The sequence below is a fragment of the Aythya fuligula genome, chromosome 2 (assembly GCF_009819795.1).
Source record: "Aythya fuligula isolate bAytFul2 chromosome 2, bAytFul2.pri, whole genome shotgun sequence".
Classification (NCBI taxonomy): Eukaryota; Metazoa; Chordata; class Aves; order Anseriformes; family Anatidae; genus Aythya; species Aythya fuligula.
The window spans coordinates 24,366,193-24,388,750 of record NC_045560.1 but is presented as its reverse complement, the minus strand read 5'-3'; the positions used below and the strand labels follow the sequence as shown (position 1 = coordinate 24,388,750).

Genomic DNA, 22,558 nt, shown 5'->3' with positions numbered 1-22,558 from the left:
TAGTTATGTGAAAAAAGAGCTTGATAATAGAATTCAAAAAAATGTTGTTATCCTTTTTAGCATAGCTGATTTCCTTGGAAGGTCAGATAATGAAATCTAGCTCTCTTCAATTGCTGGATAACCTTGAAACCACATTTAAGGTATGAGGGATGCATGCTAACATCAGCTAACCTCTCTGATTGCAATTCTACACAAGAAGTTATTTTAGTCTTAAGTTATGAGCCTTTTCCTTATCCAAAAGACAGATTTAAAGTTATTTAATTCTATAGGGAGTAGGAGAATAATGCAATATATGACTTATTTACTTATCTACATTAAAATGTTCCAGTACATAAAATCATGTGATATGTATAATCTGTATCTTCACCTCTGCACTTTGAGATACAGGGATAGATTAAGATCTTATTGTGGCTTTATTTTGGATATAAAATTCCATTCATTTCAGTAGAGTTACTCCAGGCTTACCTCCAGAGTGAAAACAGATGCAAGTTCAAAAAATAAAAAAGATATGGATTTATTGATAATATTTGTGATGTTAATGGCTTGGCTGCTTAGAACTGCTTGTGTCAGAACTCCTCTTAGAGGAATAACAACTAGCTGTAGGATTTCTATGTGTAAACACATACCCTACCATAAATAAACATTTTTTTTTCTCTGAAAGATATGCAGAAAATCCTTATCATTACAGTAGACACATATAGAAATTGTTCCAACTGTAGTGAACAGAGCAGAAAAGAAAAGAAAAGAAAAAAGAAAAAAGAAAAAAGAAAAAAGAAAAAAGAAAAAAAAGAAACAGAATGGTTCAGAAAGAGGTCACTTATGGCTCAATTCATGGACTTCACTGTAGCATCAAGATTCTTGCTTTGGAACATCTGGAAACAAAATAAATGGAGAAAGGAGTAAGGTTAAAATCAGAATGTTTTGACAAGTGACAATAGCCTTGCTTATATGCAGATGCAAAGGTAAGGTTTAGGCTACCAAAATTCTAAATGACAAACAAAATTGTCCACTTTATTCTAATCCTGACCTGGTGAAATGAATAAACAGACTGATACAATACAGAACACAGTGTGAAACAATTATTAAACATGTGGGCCTGATGCATGTAGCACTAAAATAGTGCTACAAATTGAAGAGATGTGCAAAATAACTAGCAAAGAACTGTAATTTCACAAAGAATGTGTTGGGTTGGTTTTTTTATTTATTTATTTTTTTTTTTTTTGGACATATAAAATTTCTACTTATAAACTCATGGGTTTTATCATTTGGCAGGGAATAATAATCCATTCTGCCTGTGTTGTTTTCTGAATAAGTCCACAGATTTCCTTTCAGCAAAAATACTTTTTATAAAAATAAACTTTTGCAACTTTTACGGCATTGCATTGCTTTATTCACCTGCTGGTGAACTCTATCATATCAGAGGAGTGATGGAGGGCACAGACAGTTACTGAAAAAAATATCTTAAATTAAATGAACTCCAACCTAGGAATCATTCTTCTTCTTCTTTAATATTTATATTGCAGTAGTGCTCAAAGGCTTTGTTATTGTATGTGAGATACAAACATAGTGGTACAAATGGACTCAAAGTGCGTCCAATCAAAGAATCAAAAAAGAGAGAGAGAGAAAGAAATAATTGGGAAGACTTAAAAAAAAAAAAAAAAAAAAAAAGATTTTTTTAAATAGAAGGATAGAAGGACAATAGCTTGCTGAGCTTCTAAGAAGGCTGCTTCTTCACTCTCAGTTCTGACTTCTTTCTGACTTCATATTTTAATAGGTCTCTGTGACAGATGGAGTCTTCAGCATCCTCAGCAAGGGTAAGACTACTTTACAAGAGACCAGAGAATTAATACTAATCTGCAAAGAACTGAGGCCACATAGAACATAATTTGGATTCCTCCTTTTGCAATTATTACTCCAAGTTAACTGTCAATTTTGTAGGCAATAAATCTAGTTGATCAGCACATGGAATGCTTCCCACATGGAAACAGATTTTTTTAGATTAGACAACAAACAGATAGGATCATGCCACATCATAAGCCCAGGGAAAAAAAAGTCTTGAGTGATTACCAAATAATTTACAGCTAGTTTTGCACTGCTGTCTGGGAGAAAAATGACTGGAGAAAGGGGGAGGAAGCAAACCAAATATCTGCTGACATATAAATGTGAGAATTAAAGAGCAAAAGAAATTAGGTTAACCTTCAAATAACTGTGCCAGGTAAAATCAAATCTGCACAGCTGCATTCATTTTTGTAAGTACTGAAATTGGGAAAGGATGTTTTTAAGGTAAACTGCTAGATTTTGTGAAGGGAGGACTAGATGGAGTTAGAAAGAGGTTGTTTTCAGTGATGGTCTCGGTCTGGGGTCTGTAGAGAGCTTTGAAATTATTTGTAAAAGGTGACTGTGAAAACCAAGGTCATAAATATTCTAGACCAATCCACATGTGTTAATTTTCACTGGGGTTTCCACTTCTCCAAGTAAATTAGTAAGGGGTCCACAAATCAAAAAGGTTGAAAACCACTGGGCTGTGGGCTAACCTCGGTCTTTGGACATACACCCAGTTCTCATTGCAGACCCTGGGAATGGCTCTTGTGTCTGAAGAATTGGCTCTATTCATCCAACAGTCATTAAGAAAGAAAAGTTGTCCCTGGCCAAATACTGAGCAGGCACAGGTATATATCAGATAATGGACAGCCCAGAATGCACAGAGGCTGTAATTCAACCATGGAGTCCCTGCGAGTTCATGTGCTTTAACTGCACAGCACTTTGAATTCAGCCTTGTGTTTGCACCACGGCCATCTGGTGCTATTTAAAATATATACTTTTCAACTTTGACCTTTTAATCTTTCTGGTTTGAAAACATACACCAGTTCAAAGGTTACCTCTCTTAACCTTGAGCAATTCCCTTTCAGGAACAACACTGAAGGGTTATTATTATCATCACTTTTACTGGTGTTAATGAAGGGGTAATTCTCTATTGTGGCTTGTACACACCTTTCGAAATAAACCAAAACACAATTGTTATACATTTAAAACCACATTTTCCATAAGTGCCCTGATTTTTAGGTGTCTCAGTTTTGGGAAGTTCAAAATAAATGGCTTTCTCAGGGGTCTAATTATCAAATGGGCTGAGAACTTGTAACCTCTCCACTACTCCCCAGACACCAGAATCTGAGACACCCTGAGTGGAACTAATGTTTTAACTGTTCAGCCATACATGGCCATACAGATGCACACAAATCACTGTGCCACCAGAACAAACATACAAGGACTGTGTTCTGTCTGTGACAATGGAGAAGTTTAAAGTCACCAAAAAGGTGCTTTCTGCCCAAAAGCCACACAAAATTTCAGTTCTTTTCCTTCCCACATCTGACAGTGAGAGCAGGACTCCCTGTAAGTAAGGGAAGCTACCACAAGGGACATAAAAATCTTTATCTGTCCAGTATTGAGAGAGACCACAGGTAAGGGTGGTGCTGTGATATCCAGCTATTTTTCAGTGCCTAAGAAGTAGCCTTAACAACCAGTTTTATCTGTCCTTTTGAGATGACTAATTGTGTTGAAATCTTATCCAGATAGTTTAATGCCACATGAAGCTTTGACTCAGACAGGCTGATGAATTTGTAATTGGGATCCCTCTCTCTGGGACTTTTCTTCTTTAAAATTTTATTTAAAAAATAATGCAAATTTATAATATTACTTGAAATGAAACAATTTCCTGAACCACCTAAGAAAAGAGCTGCCTCAAGGGAGTGGTAACAGACTCCGTAGGATCCATTTGAAAGATCTGAGACCTATCCCTCCTGTATTATCCTTAGATTTATGTTTGGTTTTCCACAACTGCAGTACCTGTTACTGATTATTTTAACAGGGTTCAAGATCCCCTGGGACTGAGGGTGAAGTATGAAAAGCACACCTCTCATTTGTCCCCAGTTTTGAGCCTAGGGTTTGAGTTTTTCTATCACATTAGATTAATTTTTATTTGTACCGGATTTGATTCATAAACCCATAGTCATTTCAACATCAATGTAAAAAATGATATAGAATAATCTGGGGTGGGGGCTGTAGTTTTAACATTGCATAGCAGATTTTAAATATCACACAGAGAATTTGAGAGGAACTGATTCTTTCTCCCTTACATTAAAAAAATATTGGAACTTCTAAAAAGGATTTACACATATTGCTTCAGGCTGCTAGCCACTCGCCTACAGGTGGGTGGTGTTTGTTTAATAGTTGAAATACTTTTTGACTTGACTTTCTGTTTTCCTTGTTTCCCAGGTGATTGGTTCTGGTGTTTTTAGAACTGTCTACTGCATCCTGAACATTTTCCATGCATCACTGACTGGGAACATTTTAAGCTGGCGTCAAAGATAGAGTCTGTGGGGAAGTCTGCACACAAATAATACTTCTTCATTGTTCTTGCTCAGCAGTGTTCATGTCTTTTGCAAGCCGCTTCACCCATTGCAGCAAAAGAATATACTAAAAATAATCAATCGAATCTTTTTTTTTTTTTTTTTTTCCTAAGCAATCCATATTCTCCTCTTCAGAGCCAATGTACCACTGGATGACAGAAAGAGAAAGTGCTCAACTCCATTAGCACCAGCCATCCAGTGGAGCCCGACTTGGCAGGCATGTGATAACAGCCATGTAAGGAAGCATAGGAGAGGCCACACAGGAAGATTATATAAATGCGAACCACAATTGTAGACAAATAATGAAATACAATGAAATGAGCTAGAGGATACTGGCTGTCCTTTGGCATAAGGAAACAATCTAATTTCTGTAAGCATTTATTCATGAAAAATGCCTTGACATCAGCATATATAGACTACAATTTGCAAGAGTGGCATAAAAGTATAGCTCCAAATCCTGAAGTAGTCTCCTAATCGGAGACACTTATGAAACGAGGGTCACCTTTGAAAGCTCCCCTTGGAGTCAAACCTTAAGCATCCTATTTCATTGTATTTAGCTGTGAAGGAGGGGAAGGGTTTGAGCTTGGAGATTTGGTCAGAGTCATTAAAATTGTGAAGGATGTATACATGATACAGGCCAGAAGAGAAACAATGAGATAAGTCTCTGAAGAGGTGATGGAAGGAGCATTTGCCAGGACTTTGTAAGACGCCTGGACTTATATCCACTCTGTCATACTGGAGATGGAGGTATCACAGCTACTGTGGGCACTACCCCAACTATTCATACATGTTCTGTTATGAGGTATTTCCCAGCAGCCCCAGGCATGGCCCCAGGCTACAAAGATCTCCGCAAGACAAGGAACAAAATGGTAATTGCTGTCAATGACTTTCTCCCTCTGTTTTCTGGTTAAAAAATGGTGGGAGAGGAAAAGGGAAAGTAAAGTAATCACTGTAAGGGTAAAACACTGAGAATTACCCAGGTATAGGGATTTTACCTTGGAAAGCAGTCATCTAGAAGAGGTTTAAAGGAGGGAATTTACTGATGAAGAAAAGGCAAAGGAAGAGACTAAAAGTTCAGGTGGAACTTGTTGTTCAAAGCAAATCCCTCTAAGAAGTAGCTCCTTTGGGAAACAGTTAATTGCCACAAATAGAAAGCTTTAGCTCTCTCTTGGAGCTCTTGGAGCTGCTACTTCTTGGGCCACAAAATGGGAAATTTTACTTTCTGGCCACATAGAAGCTCTGAGGTGTCCAAAACAAGATATTCACACAGCAACCTGGTTTTGCAGAGGAAAAGAATGTAAGTCTCCACAAAAAGCTCATTGTGGATGTTTTTATGGGCAAGGAAAAAGATTACAAAAATCTGCCTGAAACTTCTAGACCTTCAAGTAAAGGCCAGGGAATTTCAGCAATGTTACAGCTGGATCCTAGAGGGGCACCTAAGATGAAGCCAACAGAAGTGGAGAAAATGATCTCTGTTCCAGAAAATGTACATACAAATCTAACGTAGGCTCCATACATTTGGAAAACAGCTTCTCCATGGATGAAAGGGAGGTTCTGTACTGAATACATCCTGTAAGTCCTCTATCTCTTTCTTTTTTTTCTGAAAAAGTCTCTACCACCTGTATTTGGATACTTCAGAAACAAGATACTTCTACTTGTCCTCACATTTGAATTCTGAGTTGGAAATACTGTTTACCAAGTTACCACTTGCCTGGGTAAAGAGTTTCTTTTCTAGCTCTTTACTCCTGGGACACACAGAGCTCTGAGGAAAAAGAATAATTTGCAACACATAATTTATTTGGCAAAGTTAGCCTTTTGCTATTTTTTCCATGAGCGCAGCAGCAGCATGGTTTCTTCAATGTACTCATTATTCAAATATATTCTCTGAATAAACAGCTGAACACTCTGTACTGTCAGATTTTGCCATGACATGTTGACTGGTGATGCATCTCTCTGAGGGCTTGGCTGATCACTCTGAGATTGAGAACATTTAGGCAGAGAAAATATCCCGCTGTGGTTTGTAATTTGCCTCTGAGCCCCTCTCCCCCATTCTGAAAGGCTGATCTGTGGGACTGTAAGAGCTAAACTTGGATGTGGGTGATGGGAAGGGGCATCAAAGAAAAGCCTACTAGTCTGCAGCTCTACATTGTAAGATAGGACAAGCAGCCTCATCATATCAAGGGTGTTACTCTCTATTTCGTTATTCAGTAGGAATTTCTGGAGAGATCTGAAGTGGAGTGAGGAAAAGCAGCAGAGGTTTGTCTATTCCAGAGCCTGACTGACTTGCTGTGGAGGGGTTGTGTTGTCTACCAAGACAAGACTTCCTTGTCTGCTTCTCAAGTGAAGCCACTGTCGCACTGGTCCAGTGCGGAGTGAATCTGCCAACAATCTCTTTGAGCAGTGCGGGGCAGAGCTGGGAGGGCCAGGATGTGTGGGAGGAGTTGGCAGGGTGCAAGGGAATGAGGTGTCCCCATCCGCACAAGGCACAGGAAGCAGGTCGGTGGGGGAGAGGAAACCAGCTGAGGCCGGTTCTTTGTGATAGAAAAGGGTGGAAGAATACACATATTTCCTCACCTAGCACCTACGCTTTGCAAGCATGGGAGGCTGTGTATCATGCTGTTGTGTCAGAAGCATGCTGGCAGCCTCATTGTCTATCACGTCTCTACTCGGTCACTTTGATTCAAACCTTGGACAAAGCAAAAACATCAAATACATGTGGGACGTTCCACAGTTTTAAGATGTCACCCGTCTAAAACATCCAAAGCAAAATCAACAGTAAGATAGATATTTGAACATAAACTTATTTAAACTGGCGGTTCTTTAATTTCACCGTTCTGAAGGGAAGTACATATTTTCCATCACAACTTGAATTTAGAAAAAAATTGCAGTTTCCTTTAGCACAATTTTTTTTTTTTTTTTTATGAGCCTTATAATAGATGCATCACTTCCCTTTCTAGCTAATCTCCCCATAATCAAAGGCAGAACATTTCCCTGGTGAAAGTGAAAGATGCTACCAGAACTCAAATCCAACTTGGCACACCAGTTGTTATCACCTCAAATCGTCAGATGATGGTTATCAGTGTTCACACTGGGTCTGGATCTGAAAAGCACCAAGTAGTTGCAATCTACAGGGGCTTCCCACAGGGTAGTTGCAGCTTTTCAGTCACTTCTATAACTGGGTCCCATCACAACAGGAAATCTTAGAAGAGTTGGTTATACCAGTGCCTGTTTCAATTCTTCAAGTGAAACTCCTGTGTAATATAAACAGCTCTCTCTATCAACCACAAAGATTGTGGAGTGTGAAGATTAAAAAAAAAAAAAAAAAAAGAGTAAAAAAAAACAACAACAACAACAAAAAACAAGCTCATCCAGAGACATCTTGATTGCAGATGTTACTAAATGATTCTCTGGTGCTGGAAACGCTCATCCTCGCTACGTGTTGATCATAGAATACATTCCGTTCTCATGGTTTTCTGACACAAAGAATGGAAGAAATGCCTCAGAATGTAACAAGGGAGAAAAATACCTCTGTATGTGGTGATAGCTCTCCCTATCTTTTAGCCTCAGAGTCAGATTCCTGCCTGAGGGGGCCTTCATGAGGGATGGTGAAAGTAATTATCCTGTCAGTTTAAATATGATTTTCTTTTACGTGTGTATTTCTTGTGATGTCAGTTGATTAACCTGTCAGTCATCTTTGCATGGCATGTGGCCACATGATGTCATGTGCTGAGCTACATGGTTTATTGTGCTAATCTAACATAAAATTGTGAAAGGCTCCAGTTTAAGCCTTATTTCCTTATCTGTGTTTTGCATTTCTCTTTTGTTTCAATCTTACATGTTACTCCTTCTCTTGTCTCCACACCTCCTTACCCAACATTTTTCATTTCTTCCTGACTCAGTTTTTCCTTTAGTTTTACATCTTAGTTCATCTCACCTTTTCTCTCCCACACTCCGCTTTTGTTCAACTCTTCTCACACCCCTCTGTCCCATCTCTTCATTGTTTTCACACTGGAGCAGAGAAATCCATGACCATAGAGACAATTTTCCTGTTGTCTCCTTTACTGCACCTTGCTCCTCTCAGTCTTCCCATGATGCAGCTGAGCCACTCTGAATAAAGAAGAAAAAGAAACTGAAAATCAGAGGTCTTCACCTTAACTGCCCTGGTTATCTCAGAAAAACAGGGAAATCTAGAAGGTGTTATGGATTAGTTGTAAACCCTCTCTGTACTGGTGAGTTTTATTCTTTTCTCATTGGTGTCAGAATTTCATCTTAAAGGACTTCACTTGAACATCACCAAATGGTAGTAAAGGCAGCTTTGTTTGTAACCTCAAACTTCTCCATGGCCTGGTATTAGAACTAGAATTTTAGAATTTAGATTCTAAAACAGGCATCATCAACATTTTTTGGGGAAAGGATATGTTAGCTAGAGCCCAGCTGCATGAGAGAAGGATTAAAGATGAAGGCCTAACATGAGAAAGCTTGAAAATCACTAGGAAAGCCATCATATTCCTCTAACTAAAGTCAAAGTGTGTATCATATATATTTTGTTAACTTCGGATGCAGGGAGTGTAAAAATAAAAATAAGTGTATTATATCACCCACTTCTGTTTTGAAGGCCATGCCAAGCACAGGGTGGCCATTTGAGAGACTTGGACAGGGGCGTTCCCATGTAAAAAATTCAGAAATCAGCACAAGTTTACATTAGCAAGCTAGGGAGGAGATAGGGAGAATTGATTTCTCACACAGACCAAATCTGTTCTTCAAATTTCACATGGGCAATGTGCTTTTCCAGCCAGGTGGAGGACATTTCTGCATGAATTATGCTCTCAGTGGCCAGGAGTGGAGACATAAAAGAAACTGTTCAGTGTCTCTGTTTGCAGAGATAAGTGAAAGAGTCATTGGCAATAACTCTGTAGTAATAGCAGCAGTACATACTGGGCATGATTTGAATCTCTTGATAGTGATACTGGGATGCCAGAATATTTATCAAACCATTAGGAGAGGCTGTGCCTAGCTGATAAGATGCCTACAACTGATGAAGTCCACCTGAAGACTGATGGTGTTGGGGCAGATTTGCAGCCAACAACAGTGTATAGCAGGCAGCACTCCCCTTAAGAGCATCATGTGCCGTTCGTCAGCAAAATTATACAATCTCCTGCCAGTGGCAAGCTTGAGGAATCTTTAATAAACAGAGTTAGAAAACATCATCATGTATATGTTCCTCATGACTGGGGATCCAGGAACAGCCTGCCTTGCTGAGAAATGGTTTCAGTATTGGTGGCAGAGGGAAAGGAGCTGGGAGAGGTTGGGAGAAAATTGGTTCCAAGAGAGATTAATCCAGGGCCTCATTTTACGCCCTCCCTATTTCAAACTGTGCCAAACTTGTGATGGTTCTGCCCTTGGAAGATGAAATTGCCCAATTTATATCATTTAGTGTCTCTTAGTGTCATCAAATCAAAAGAGCATTCTGTCATTTTGACTGGAACTAGATTAGGAACAGATTTTTTGCTATAATCATCTGTAAGCAACATAAATGAGGAAAGATTTCTCTCTGCTTTTCTGATGTTTAATCAGCACATGTGCTATATCATGGATAAGATCAGGTGCTAGCACTTGAGTTTAAGTTGAGAAGTGTTTTTCTTTGAGTGTCTTTTGTTAGTCAAGCCTTTAATAATTGTAGGAATATTTTATTGCATCCTTCACCTCAGCTGCACCAGGTAAAGCACTGAAGTTAATGCTGGCACTTGTTTTTCCTTCTTGTTTTGTTGTGGGACCCTCTTTCTGCTACTGACAGGAACCCTCTGGATCATGGGAACTGTGGTCTGCCCATCAGGTCATTCAAGTTCAAAATACCTTTTATATATTTCTATATCTTTCTGTGTGTAGAGGTATAGGCAGAGAGCTCAAGACAAATAGACAAGTTTTCCCTTAAATAAGTCTTAAGGATTATAAATATAAAGGGCTTGCAAATGAAAAGGCTTTGTGCTGTTTACTTCTAGTAAACAGAACAGTAAATAGAGGGGAGGAATGGAGAACCAGTTTTTTTCCTGTCCACAATGAATTAAGTGTATAAATCCTTAACAATGAATAAACACTATTGACAGACAAAAGTAAATACATCTTAAATTTTTCTGGCTTTTAAAACAAAGACTATCTATAGCAAAATTGTGCTTTCAAATGTGTTTTGAATTTGACAGTGTCTTTTTGACATTTATAAAGTACAGCGATGAGTATGTAATTAAAGTTCTTTGCTTGTTTTTCAGTATTGCATTCTTAGCCCTCCAAATTTCCTTTAAGCTAGAGAGGGACTGAACAAAGGAGGAAGGGTTGCCAGCAAGTGGCCCGTTCCCATGCACGCCGTGCTGTGCACCAGCACCGAGCTCCCCTTTGAACCCCACACTGAGCCAGCCCATCTGCATGCGCTGAGGAGCATCCATTCTCAGCATACTTGGGGTTTTGTTTCAATTACCACAAAAGGGCTAAGTGAAGAATAGAATGTTTTTCTAAATTTGTTTGCCTTCCCTTCTGTCTAAATATGAAGTATAGGAAATTTTGTGGCAAAGAGAGATGTTTTCTTGGGAGCTCACATATCTGGTGTGACTGCAGATAAAATACTGAACAGCATGTATAACCCTGGAACATTAGCACTGAATCCACAGGTAATGAATTTTGCTGTAGGCTGTTTTTCAATTGTTGTTTTCACTCCTCATTCTCAGAGTATGCTTTTCAGCAGTAAGTATCCTGTTCAGGATTACAGCACCAACGCTCCAGCCTGGGAGGGTTGGAGCAGACTTAGCTGTGTTGGTAACACAAGCCCTCAAGCCAACAAACTCTGTCACAAGCACACAAAAAAGGCACAGCACCAAAGCTGTCTAGACTCTCTCACTGTTTCCAGCTTAGAAAATCCTCATTTGGACAGGACCAGTGATAGAGGTATTTATTTACCACAAATTACTCATAAAATATAAATTGCTATTATAAAGCCGAAGAATGCATTAAAAAAACAAATGTAGGACAAATTACACAAAAGAGGTATAGGTCAGGGACAGCAGCTGGGGTCTGCCCCTTTCCTTTCCACTTGGCTCCAGCTTCATCCTCACTCTTACATATACTCTTATATACCTTTCTAGTGAAAGAATAGAGTGAAGCTGATGGCAGACGTAACTGTTACATAGGTGTCAAATTGCCTGGTGGTAGCAGGCAAAGGCAGTTCATGGCATGTCCAGAGACACAACTTGAACAACTGGAATTTTGCTGGTATGAAAGTTTTCACATGAGATATCCCATTCTTTTTGTGAATTAATTCTTCCCAGTGAGTTGCTAAATTCATATAGAAAATCGTCAGCAGGTGATGGGATTGAATACAGGCCTCCAGAGGCCCAGTCCAGTAGCCTCTGGCTATGCTTTTTTGAAGGTGCCAGAGGCTGGATATCTAAAATGAATGCATTCAAAACTATTTAGATCTTTTGAGATTACAAGCCAATGTAACTATTTCAAGCAGAAGGCTAATCCATGACTGGATACCGAATGACCGTGCCAGGAAAAGGCAAGCAAGAATGCTAAAGGGCAGTTGCTTTAGGAAAAACAGCAGAAGGTTTTCTGAGGGACCTGTATGAGCTGCTGAGAGGGTGAGGCATGGCAGAAGAGCAGACAAATGTGGCTCAGCTTGATCAGCAGCAGACAGAAGCCACTTGTGAACTGAAGCATGAGATCTCCACGTCATGTGAATGTCGCTTCGGTCCTGTCTCAGAAGAAACGTGGAGCATGGGTCCTGTACGCGCTCTCTGTTGTACGCAGTTGGTTTACCCTCAGCAAATATTGTTCTAACAGAGCCTGCTGTCAGATTTGTATCTGTTGAACAGACACAAAACACTGATCTCAGTGGGAGGCAGGTACCTACTCTGCATAAGCACTTTTGCAAATCCCTAAAGGCATTTCTCCATCTTCAGGCACTTCAGCATCTTTGAAAATCTTGCCCTTTGTGCCTAGCTTTACCTCTCTACAAAACAGAGAGAAATCTGCCTCCCTAGGAAGTGAAGCAGAGTTAAATTTATTCATATTTGCTTTAAGCTGTGGAACCACAGAGAAGATGTATGGCACAAAGGTGCACTTCTTGTTCAGCATATTACATGATGAAGCACCTGTGTATTCAGTTATTGTCCATGCTGTCGTTGGTCTCATTTTTAAAGATGTATCCATGAATCAGGAGAAGATAACGTGCCATGTTAATGAATGATAGATATAGAAAGATCACAGTACAGAAGCTGCAATTTTTTGTGATGGCCTGGCTGTTCTTTTATGAGAGCAATCGGATCTGCTTCAGGTGTCCTCCTGTGCTTGAATGTCTTGCAGGAAAGAGGTAGAAAACTACTACAGGTGCTCATTATGGTAATTGTGTAAGATGTTTGGTGAGATGAAGTCAGAAAAGATGGCTACATGTCTAGATCTTCAATTTTGGTGTCTAAAAGAGCTCCCCAAAAGGAGTCCCATGCTCTGTGTGCTGAGGTCCTTCTGCGGTGAGCTCCACAGCAACTTCATTGGGGCTTCCAGGTTGCAGAAGTCCTCTGGCCCTCTTTCCAGTGTTTGCTCCTCCACTTTTGCCTTAACTGTAAACTTTACAGGGTTTCCAAATCTGGCCCAGCACTCTTGATAACCTGAATAAAAGCAGAGTTAGCATTTGTGCCCTGAAAAATCCTTTTGCCCTAGTTTCTCAGTGGACTGCCTGCAGCGGAAATTATCATCTGACTTGCTTGCCTTACTCCCAGATAAGTGAGCTCACACAGGCTGCCCTGTTACTACTGGTTTCACCTTGAGATTTTTGTCTCCTGTTCTTTTGCTGGGGCAGCAGCAGTGGAACTATCCTGTCCTTCCTAGGACAATCTACCTTCAGTCTGATTTTGATCCGTGGCTGATAGCTCCTTGTCAGGTAATGGCCTGTCCTCTGTAGCTCAAAGTCCATTTTCCCCAGGGGGAAATTAAGAGGATAAGTTCTGCTTTTTTTTTCTTCTCTTGTTTGCTTATCTGTGCAGACAATACCCTGCTCTATGAATGTGATTTTTTAAATATTATCGTTTACTTTGTCCATTTAGGATTTGGGGTATATATTTATTTATTTATTTATTTATTTTTAGTTGGGGAACTTTTTGGCCTTTCCAAGTGAAAAATGATGTAGAAAGCTATACCATTACATACTTTTCCTAAGCATAAGGACAACATGTCTTAGCTTTCAATAGCTGAGAGGCAAACAAGACAATTAAGTGACATGATTTGAAGCCAGGACTCTTTGTTTTAATGCCTGGCCAGACCAGGCATTCTGGTGCTCTGCTTGTAACTTTTCCATTTACTGCTATGAAGACAGAAATATGATCAAAGAAAATAAAAAGGGAGGATCTGCAGAAAAGTTGTTTAAGCTTTACTGAAACATTCTACGTCAGCAGTGCCAAAGGCTGAGAACCCTCTCAGTGTGTTAAAGCCTTTTAATAATTTGAGATCACATTATAATCCTCTTGTCCAGAATCCTTATAATTTATACATGGTTTAATGCTTGGAATAAAGTTAGAGTTTCAGTCTTTTTTTTTCTTTTTTTTTTTTTTTCTTAAACTCTTATGCCACAGTCAAGGATAATCATTTTAAACGCTGAAATGTGTTAAATGCTTTAATTGCACTAGTTTAAGTGTTTTATTTTGAGTTAAAGTCACTCAAAACTTTAATATGACAGATAAGATACAGAGTAATAATTCTAACTGTGGCTCAGAACAGGAAACAAATCCTGACTTTGATCTGAGTAATAGCACTTCTCTTCCGGACCGACAAGGTTGCATTAGTGCCGTACTCAGCCTGCGGTTGAGGCTTAGCCCTGGGAGCACCTAAAGAGTGGCTGGCTCCTGAGTGCTGGTGAGCCCCGGGCTCAGCCCCACGTCCTGTCTGTGCAGATGGGAGAGGACTTGCACAGCTTAAGTGGGCGGTAAGCTTGGGATGTCACTCTCCCCTGCCTCCAAAGTGTCACAAGGGGAAGGAAGTAGCTGCAGATGTCTAAAACAAGCCTGTCCCCAGCTGGCCCATGCCTCTGTCCCTCATCGCCACTGGCATCCTGGAGAAGATAGGAACTGCCTGCCCCCACACTCTTAATCTGTTTCAAGGCAGTCACGGCAATTATCTTAGATCACTTCTGGCATAGAAAATGTGTTTCCTCTCAGTTCAGATTTTTGAAGTTGAAGCATTTTATGCATTTGGTAGAGTGGTTAAACAAGCAAAGCAACAGCCATAAGACAACAGAAAACTCTGAGGAAAGAAGGGGCAGCTGGTGCACACATTTGAGGGACAAGTGTGGAGTGACAGTAAGCCACAGGGCCTCCCAAGGAAGAGGGTACATTTGCATGGTTCCCAGCCCTGCTGGAGAACAGTAGGGTGGGCTCAGCATGTACTCCTGTAGCTAACTGGGATATAAAATGTTCATGCTAGCAGGAAATCTTTGAATGAACCTGGGATTGGAAATTTATTCACATTTCTGTGTTGCTGAACCCTTGTGCTAGTTCAGCTTAGGCCTGCTGATCATCTTTGGGGATACAGACATACTATTCAGAGGTGGATTTCTAACAGCATGAAAGGCAAGCTGCCACGTCAGTCCCACTCTAAGGCACCTTGGGTGTCTTAGATTTAGGTGCCCAAACATATATGTCCAGCATAGTGTAAATATACTATGGTGTCCTGCCTCACTGCAGAAGGCCATGGATTTCCTATACACCCATCATCCTACATGGGTGCTTTCAGTACCAGAAATCATCTGATTGATTTTGAAATTTTGAAATCATCTGTTCACCTATGTTTAGGCCCTTGAATATCTCCCCTAATGCCACATTGTCCTTGCAGCTATTCAAACTTATAACAGAAAGAAGGAAAATCTGTTCAGTTCTCCAAGCTCATTTCAGTAGGTCACTTCCACCTATTTTATAAAACCACAGTGAGATGGTGGTCTCACAGTTTGTACAGATTTTCCTAATTTTTTAATGTTTAGATTGGGAAGAAGTCATACTTCAAAATTTTGTGCCTAAAGTTAATCTAGCATTATTGGGTTTCAGAGTTAACTTGCATTTGAAAGATCCTCACTTCTACACCTCATAGGCCACCATCTCCACTGTGCCAAATATTTTGAAGGAGTGTTGGTCTTGGCAGCCTGTTTGGAAAGTTACAGGAATCCAGTGAAGCCAGATCATGGAGGAAATTTTTAGAGTTGCGGGACTTTCATAAAAGATGTGCTACCAGAAGCTCTCTTTTCACCCTGAACTCCTCTGGTGATATGGAGGGATGTACTTGTTCGACCTGGTTTCAGAATCTGAAGGTTGTATGGCACTGATCAAAAGCTTACCTGTCTAAATACTACACATCTTTTTAAAAGCAATCTCAGTGTATAACACTGTGGCTCCATCAATCTGGGCTGTCCACTGACCCCCTGAATCTCAGTCCTCTCTGGCTTCAAGTCCAAGAAAATTCCCATTTTTGATCACTCTGCTGCCCTTCTGCCCACGAGAGTTAATGCCTAGCTTGGCTAAACAATTCTGTCACTTGTCTTGTTTCAGTCCTCCTCAGTTCCTGTTCTGGGTATTTTATAACCAACTCTCCTGCCCATTCCAGGAAAATTCTCCCCAACTAATTCTGTTGCTTCTTCAGCCTTCCCATCTCTTCTGTGTATTCATTACACCAGGTGTCACACATGGCACCCATTCAGCTGTCTCAGATTAGAAAAAAATGGTAACAAGGCACCCTTATTTGATTTAAACACTAAATGACTTGCAGTCTATACCAGTTTTGGACGAGATGATTTTAATGTGATAACAAACTGTAAGGCCCAGCCACGGGACATCTTTGTCCCTTGGGAAATATCTGCTTAGCTGCTGACAAGGCTGCAACACTCAGAAATAATGCAAGAAATTTATTGTCAGGTGGTAACATTGGAGGCAAAAATTCATAAAAAGTATTATGGCCTATCCTGTGATGAACACTGTGATTCTGAGTGACCAACTTGATTTTCCTTCAAACACTTTTATTTTCCAAAAAGTAGTGGACATCTAATTCCTCAAAATCAGAATCATTCCACTTATGGAATTCAAGCCCAAATATCCAGGTTATGTATTGTTTTGAATGAATGCATATAAACCCTCAAGTATCAGTCCATTAAGATAGAAATTACCAGAGGTCATGAATAAATTTTGTCAATGAACAGGTTTAAATTTCAATGACTGTTTAAGGAAAAATTGTATTTTTGCCTTGCTTTAATTGCCACATGCTACAGTTTCAGAGGAAAGAATGACTGGCTAAGCAGTCAGCAAAAAAAAAAAAAAGATACTGTTAGCACATGAGATATGGTGCTATTTTCTGTGCCACGGATTCTCCTCCACATTGCTCCAACTTACCCAGATCTCACAACAAACTCCAATCTGTCTGTCTGCAGCCTGGCTGTTATTCCAGTTAAGATCAATACCTCCTGGTTGGTTGTAGATATTTAATTGTCCCCAGATGTGTAATGTGCAGACTGGAGCCTTACTGTACGTATAACACTGAGGATAAAGGGTCCGTGACCAAACCTTTCTCTGAGCAAAAGTCACTTAACACATTTTTGCATTACAAAATATCCCACAGTGAGATCTTACTGGAACCAGATGTTCATAGCAGAAAGCATATGGCAAGAGGATGTAGATCTATTTTTCTTAAATCCTCTTGAAAAGTCATTGTATCATAGCCCAAATTCTGCTCAAATTCATGCTTATAATCCCCAAAGCCTTTTCCTTTTTTTTAAAAAAAAAAAAAAAAAAGAGTACATCTCTGCTTTCATTGCTTGTGAATCGTTTCCACATCCATTGATTTCCAATGGTTTGCAAAGAAAGCAGCTGAGAAGAGAATTTGACCCACAGTGTACAAGGTGTGCATGAAGCTTGAATGAATGGAACATGTGTGAAGAATTACTGAATGAGTGCTTGTCCTGGAGAAACAGAGACAATAGCCAAAAAAAGTCAGCTTTTGCGTGTTCCATAAATATTTAATCTCAACCTGAAGAGATAGAAGTTTCCAAACAATATGCATGCTGTTTATCATATCATGTCATCTCATATTATACACTGCCTGTTGGTGCACGACAGCTGCCTAATCTGTTTATGTAGTTGGGTTTAATCAGGTGAGTTTGTTCTTATTGCATGGATTAAGGTGTCTGACAACAGCCCTCTTTTTAAATTGAAAGTCTCTGCCAATACAGACAAGAGCAGGGCCTTAAAAAACACTGTAATCCAATGCCTCAGGCTAATGAGGGCTGAACCAGCACTTCAGTTGTTCATTTAACCCCCTCAAGCCCACAGATACTGCATCTGCCAGAGGGGTTAATCGTTATGTCCTGCCCCTACAAGCTATGCCCAGGAAAAGGCTAGTTGCATGGTCAGATACGTGGCCTTCATGCCAGAGGTGAGAAGAGCATTGTGAAAAGTGTGTAGCAGCTAGCACAGGAGAGGTGCTGCTCCCCCTCCTAGCAGGTGGGAATAAGAAGTGTGGGGCTGAATGGTGACTTCCCTGGTGGCGCAAGGCCAAACCTGCAGTGGCCAGTACAGGTCCCCTTTGCCTGGAAAGCTAGTGCTGCTGCCAGTGCTACTCCTAAGCATGGCAGGGAGTACAAGAATCTCCTAGCATATGAGAAAGTGTATGAAGAGTCACACTTCAGGCCTTTCTACATGAGATGACCTTTATTTGCCATCCTTAGGCATAATCCAAGCTACGCAGGTGCAACCCAAGTTACTCTAAGTGGAGACATTACCATTTATTGACTACAGGTGGACTTGCCAGTAGTAGGAAAATTGCCTAACATATTTCTAAAATAATCTTCCCCATTCTTTGTTTGCTTTGCTCTTCACCTGCAATTTTTCAGGCAACTGCATTTTAAAAAGGTCATTAGGTGATGGAAATGCTTTCAATAGCATTTGCAATAGGTAGGAAATGGTAAACTGGACAGGTCTTGACATTTTATAAACTCTGAATGTATCAATCATTTACAAAACTTATATGATATGGCAGCCGATGCTCAGAAAAAGGAAATGTGGCTTTTGTCTGTAGGATAGACTATATTTTTAGTTTTGACCTGTCTCTTCTACTTAAAGAGATATATGTTGTCTTGCTGAATTTCCACATTCATACAGAACCAGTACTTGCCATATATAGATATAATAACAGGATACTTTGAAATACTTGAAAAGCTGGTCCAGTATCACTGAAGAAATTCTGTAACATCAAGTGGACAATTGAAATTTTTAAACTGATAAATATTTGACTGATAGGTATTACATAGATTTGATTTTTGACACATTAGTAAACCATCATTCTCAAATACTCAAAGCAGCCACATTTTGTTTGCAAGGCAGAGCCATTTTTCATTCCGTGGTTTTGTAAAGCTATAGACCCTTGAAAGAGATTATATAATATTGATATATAATCTTTTATGCAATAGGAATTTCTCTGTGATGATCTAAAAGCAGTTCTCATCCATTGATGACTGAATTCTCAGCACACCCTTTGTTAGGGATTTATTTTGCCATTTTGGAGATGAGTGACTGAAACACAGGTTGTATCTGTACTAGGAGTGCTGGTATAGGTGTTCCTGTGCATTATGGGAATGAAGTACACTTAGTATAGACACAGTTGGACAAGCAGAACTACTTTGTACTGGCATTATAAAATCCTTTTACCCTTCAAATGAAACAAGCTGTACTAGTAAAAGCACAGTTTTCCTAACGTGACTGCAAACCTAAATTCTTCTGGACAGGTCTTCTTTATCTAAATGAAAATCCTGTCTGAGCAGATTTTTAGGATTTTCTATCTTTGTCTGGACTTTATGGGTGGATGCCTCGCAGCCCTCAGGCACAGCTGGTTGTGGGAGCAGCTCTGGCTGTGCTGCTGCTGTCAGACATTTAGGACACACCAGTGTGAGCAGAGAGCACTGGGTTGGACCAGTGTGCTGTGCAACACTGGTATTGCTGTTGGGAATCTGTGCACAACCACCAGTGCCTCGGGGTTCGCTGTGTGAGGGGGGTACCACTGCTCCACGCCAGCACCACATCATTGCTGCCCATATGTTCCTGGCAGTACCAAAATTGCTGTGTATATATTTCCATCTGGGAAATCCTGGGTAAAAAGAGGATGGTTGTATGTTTGATGGTCTAACCTGAGCCTTGGGATGTTGTATCTGTGTCAGTCAAAGATCCCTTTCCATGCTGGACCAATACAGGTGCTGCCAAGGCATTGCCAAAGGAGGGCAAAGTGTCTTGCCTATTCTGCCCATGCAAATCAGTCGCAATACCAGAAGTTTATCCCATTAAAAGCCAGGCCATGCAATCAAGTTCAATTCCCATTGAGTTCCCTCAGCAATAATAATTTACCTTCTTTTCACCAGGGCAGCTTTACTGCTACATATAATTTCTGGGATAGCAGTGTGTTTCTTTGTAGCATGCAGTACACAAACACACATAAGTATGTATAAAACGTAGGCCATGCTCACATAGTTGCTGGACCTTCCCATATAGGTGGACAGATATCACTCGTGAACAGGTCTGTGATGTCTATTCAGCTTGCTTAGTAGTATGTGCCTTGAAAGGTACAGTTGACACTGGTAGCTCTAGAAATGCCTAGAAAATACAGAAAATATTCTGAATTTTTAGACATAAAGAGAGGAGGTTAATGCTACTGTAAATGGATTTTCTGTAGTCTTCTGGAACTTTTATAGGCAACATCTTATTTTACTTTTCTTTTTTCTTTTTTCTTTTTTTTTTTTTTCCCCACTGTATTGGTAGTGGTAAAAATGCATCCATCAATTTTAACTTTAGTTCTGTAGCAATTCTTTTACAAATAAAACATATTAATTAGAGACAGAACCTTCTTTCATTCTAAAAGTTTGTAATTCCATGAGGTTGAGGGAAGTGAACAGAAAGTAGGCCCTTAAATGGGAAACAAGGAACAATTGCTTTTAATGTGGAAAAATGAGCCTCGTTTTTTACCTTTGGGTAATCCAGGCTGTTACACATTTGTTTTTAAATGCTAGTGAAAGAGCAGAAATTAATCACATAAAAACTAGTATAACATCTACAGACTTCAAGACAAGGAGCCAAATGTTATGCAACCTGTTTAACTGAGCTTCATATGGAACTAAATCACTGTAACCATGGGGGGAAAAACAAACAAACAAAAACAAAACAAAACAAAAAAACAACGAGGAACAGGTTTATCACATTGTTTTTACAGTTGCCAGTTTGATGTAGAAATATGTAAAATCAATGAGACCTTTCAGGACGGGCTGTGTATGAAGCACTCACTATCTGTTAAGTGTTGTCTTTCCTTCCACCTGCAAAAGCACACAGCTCAGCAAACCCTGTCCTCCTGAAACTTGGTCTTGGGTGCTTTACACTGAACAACAAGTGCTCCTGCCAAAAGGATTTAACCAGCAGGACGAGCACATTCCTTTGGTTGGGATTCACTAACCCCGTAACCCCCAGTCAGAAGACTGTGTTGCTTAAGAAAAAAAAAATCTTCTCTAGCCAAAAAGAGAGAAGGAATGAGCTCCCAAAGCAAGCACTGGCACATTCCTCTGAACCTTGAAACAAACCTTCCCAAAATGTTGGTCCAAAACATATTATTCTCAAGGTGAATTTACAATTACTAATGCACTCGTCACTGATTTGGAATAACTTTTCTAAGAGGGGAGGATTGTTTTTGTATCATGTCTCAGAAGCAGCATTGCTGATGTGTGTTGCAGGGGTAGCTTTAACATCATTCCATGGACTGGCAAAGGACTCAAGAAAATGCTTTCAAATACAGATGCATAAAGTTACTTGCTTTTATTTGATGGCGCACACTTGAAAACAGGACCTTTAATCTCTTCATACTGCATTTTACTCAGCTACACACAGCTCCACTGGGAAGCTTAATTAATGCATGTGAAGGTCTTTGTGGTCCTTCAAGAATGATACAGCAGAAACACAGGATTTTATCACCTCTAATTCTCATTGTCCCTGAAGGATAATCAGCACAAAATTTCAAGTGATGATGGCTGAACACATCTTGTGGTAGATACATGCTAGATATGCATCCTTCATTTCTGTCAGTGAAGATGTGGCATAAAAAAAAGAGGGGCAGGAGAGGGGGGACTAACCTTGGTTTGTCTCTATCTTCTGACAGGCTTTGCTCCTCAGGCAGACCCTAAAAAGCAATAGTTCCCATGGCATGGGAAGCTGACAAAGTGAGGTATGGAAAGAGAGGGATGCAGCTGAGAGAAATGCTCCATGCAAATAAATACCAGGATAATATATTTCTCTTCTTTTAGCTTAAAGGAGTTACTGTTTTGCAATCCAGCCTAGTGAGATTGAACTCCTCATGGCATCCTGCAAAAAGTCTTCTGACATCAATGGATATTTATTACTCTATGTAGCTGGTGGAATATCCTCTTTATCTTCTTATTTTTTATTTGGTTTACATTCTGGAGATGTTAAAATAAATACAGCTTTGTGATTTTTGGACCAAGAAAGCAAAAGCCAAGTGTTATTGTGGAAAATGGTGTGTTTATAGAAACTGTATTTTGTCACATGATCCCTAGTGACACAAGAGTCATAAAAGTTGAGGGGAAAAAAAAAAGTATTTTAAGCATAACCAAGCATTCCTTCTGTACCCACCTCATTCATTAACCTCAGGATCAGGTGAAGGTCTCTGATGTACATGTGGGGAAGGGAGTATCTTGAACCAGAGTGGTACCAAATAGGGTAGGGAAAGAAATTGCACCTCTCCTCTTGGTGAATGGAAAATGGAGTAGTGCAAGGATGGTAACCCCAGCTCAGAGAGGAAAGTAATGTATAGCAAGAGAACGGATCAGTCTGTCTTCCAGTACCCCTGTACTCCAGCACCATGCTTTAGGTGTATCAGAGAAAAATTGTGATTGTCCCCCTGTACTCAGCTCTGGTGAGGCTGCACCTCAAGTACTGTGTTCAGTTTTGGGCCCCTCGCTACAAGAAAGACATTGAGGTGCTCAAGCAAGTGCAGAGAAGGACAACAAAGCTGGTGAGGGGTCTGGAGAACAAGTCTTATGAGGAGTGACTAAGGGAGCTGGGATTGTTCAGCCTGGAAAAGAGGAGGCT

At 40.0% G+C, this 22,558-nt stretch overlaps 1 long non-coding RNA gene across 1 annotated transcript; it reads right to left on the bottom strand.

The window, feature by feature from the left end:
- Positions 1-812: 812 nt before the first annotated feature.
- On the bottom strand, positions 813-20,050 carry LOC116486414. Its single transcript, XR_004252953.1, has 3 exons — positions 19,936-20,050; positions 8,341-8,513; positions 813-872 (listed from the first exon to the last, which is right to left on the bottom strand). It is a non-coding gene; the product is annotated as an uncharacterized LOC116486414 (long non-coding RNA).
- Positions 20,051-22,558: the final 2,508 nt, after the last annotated feature.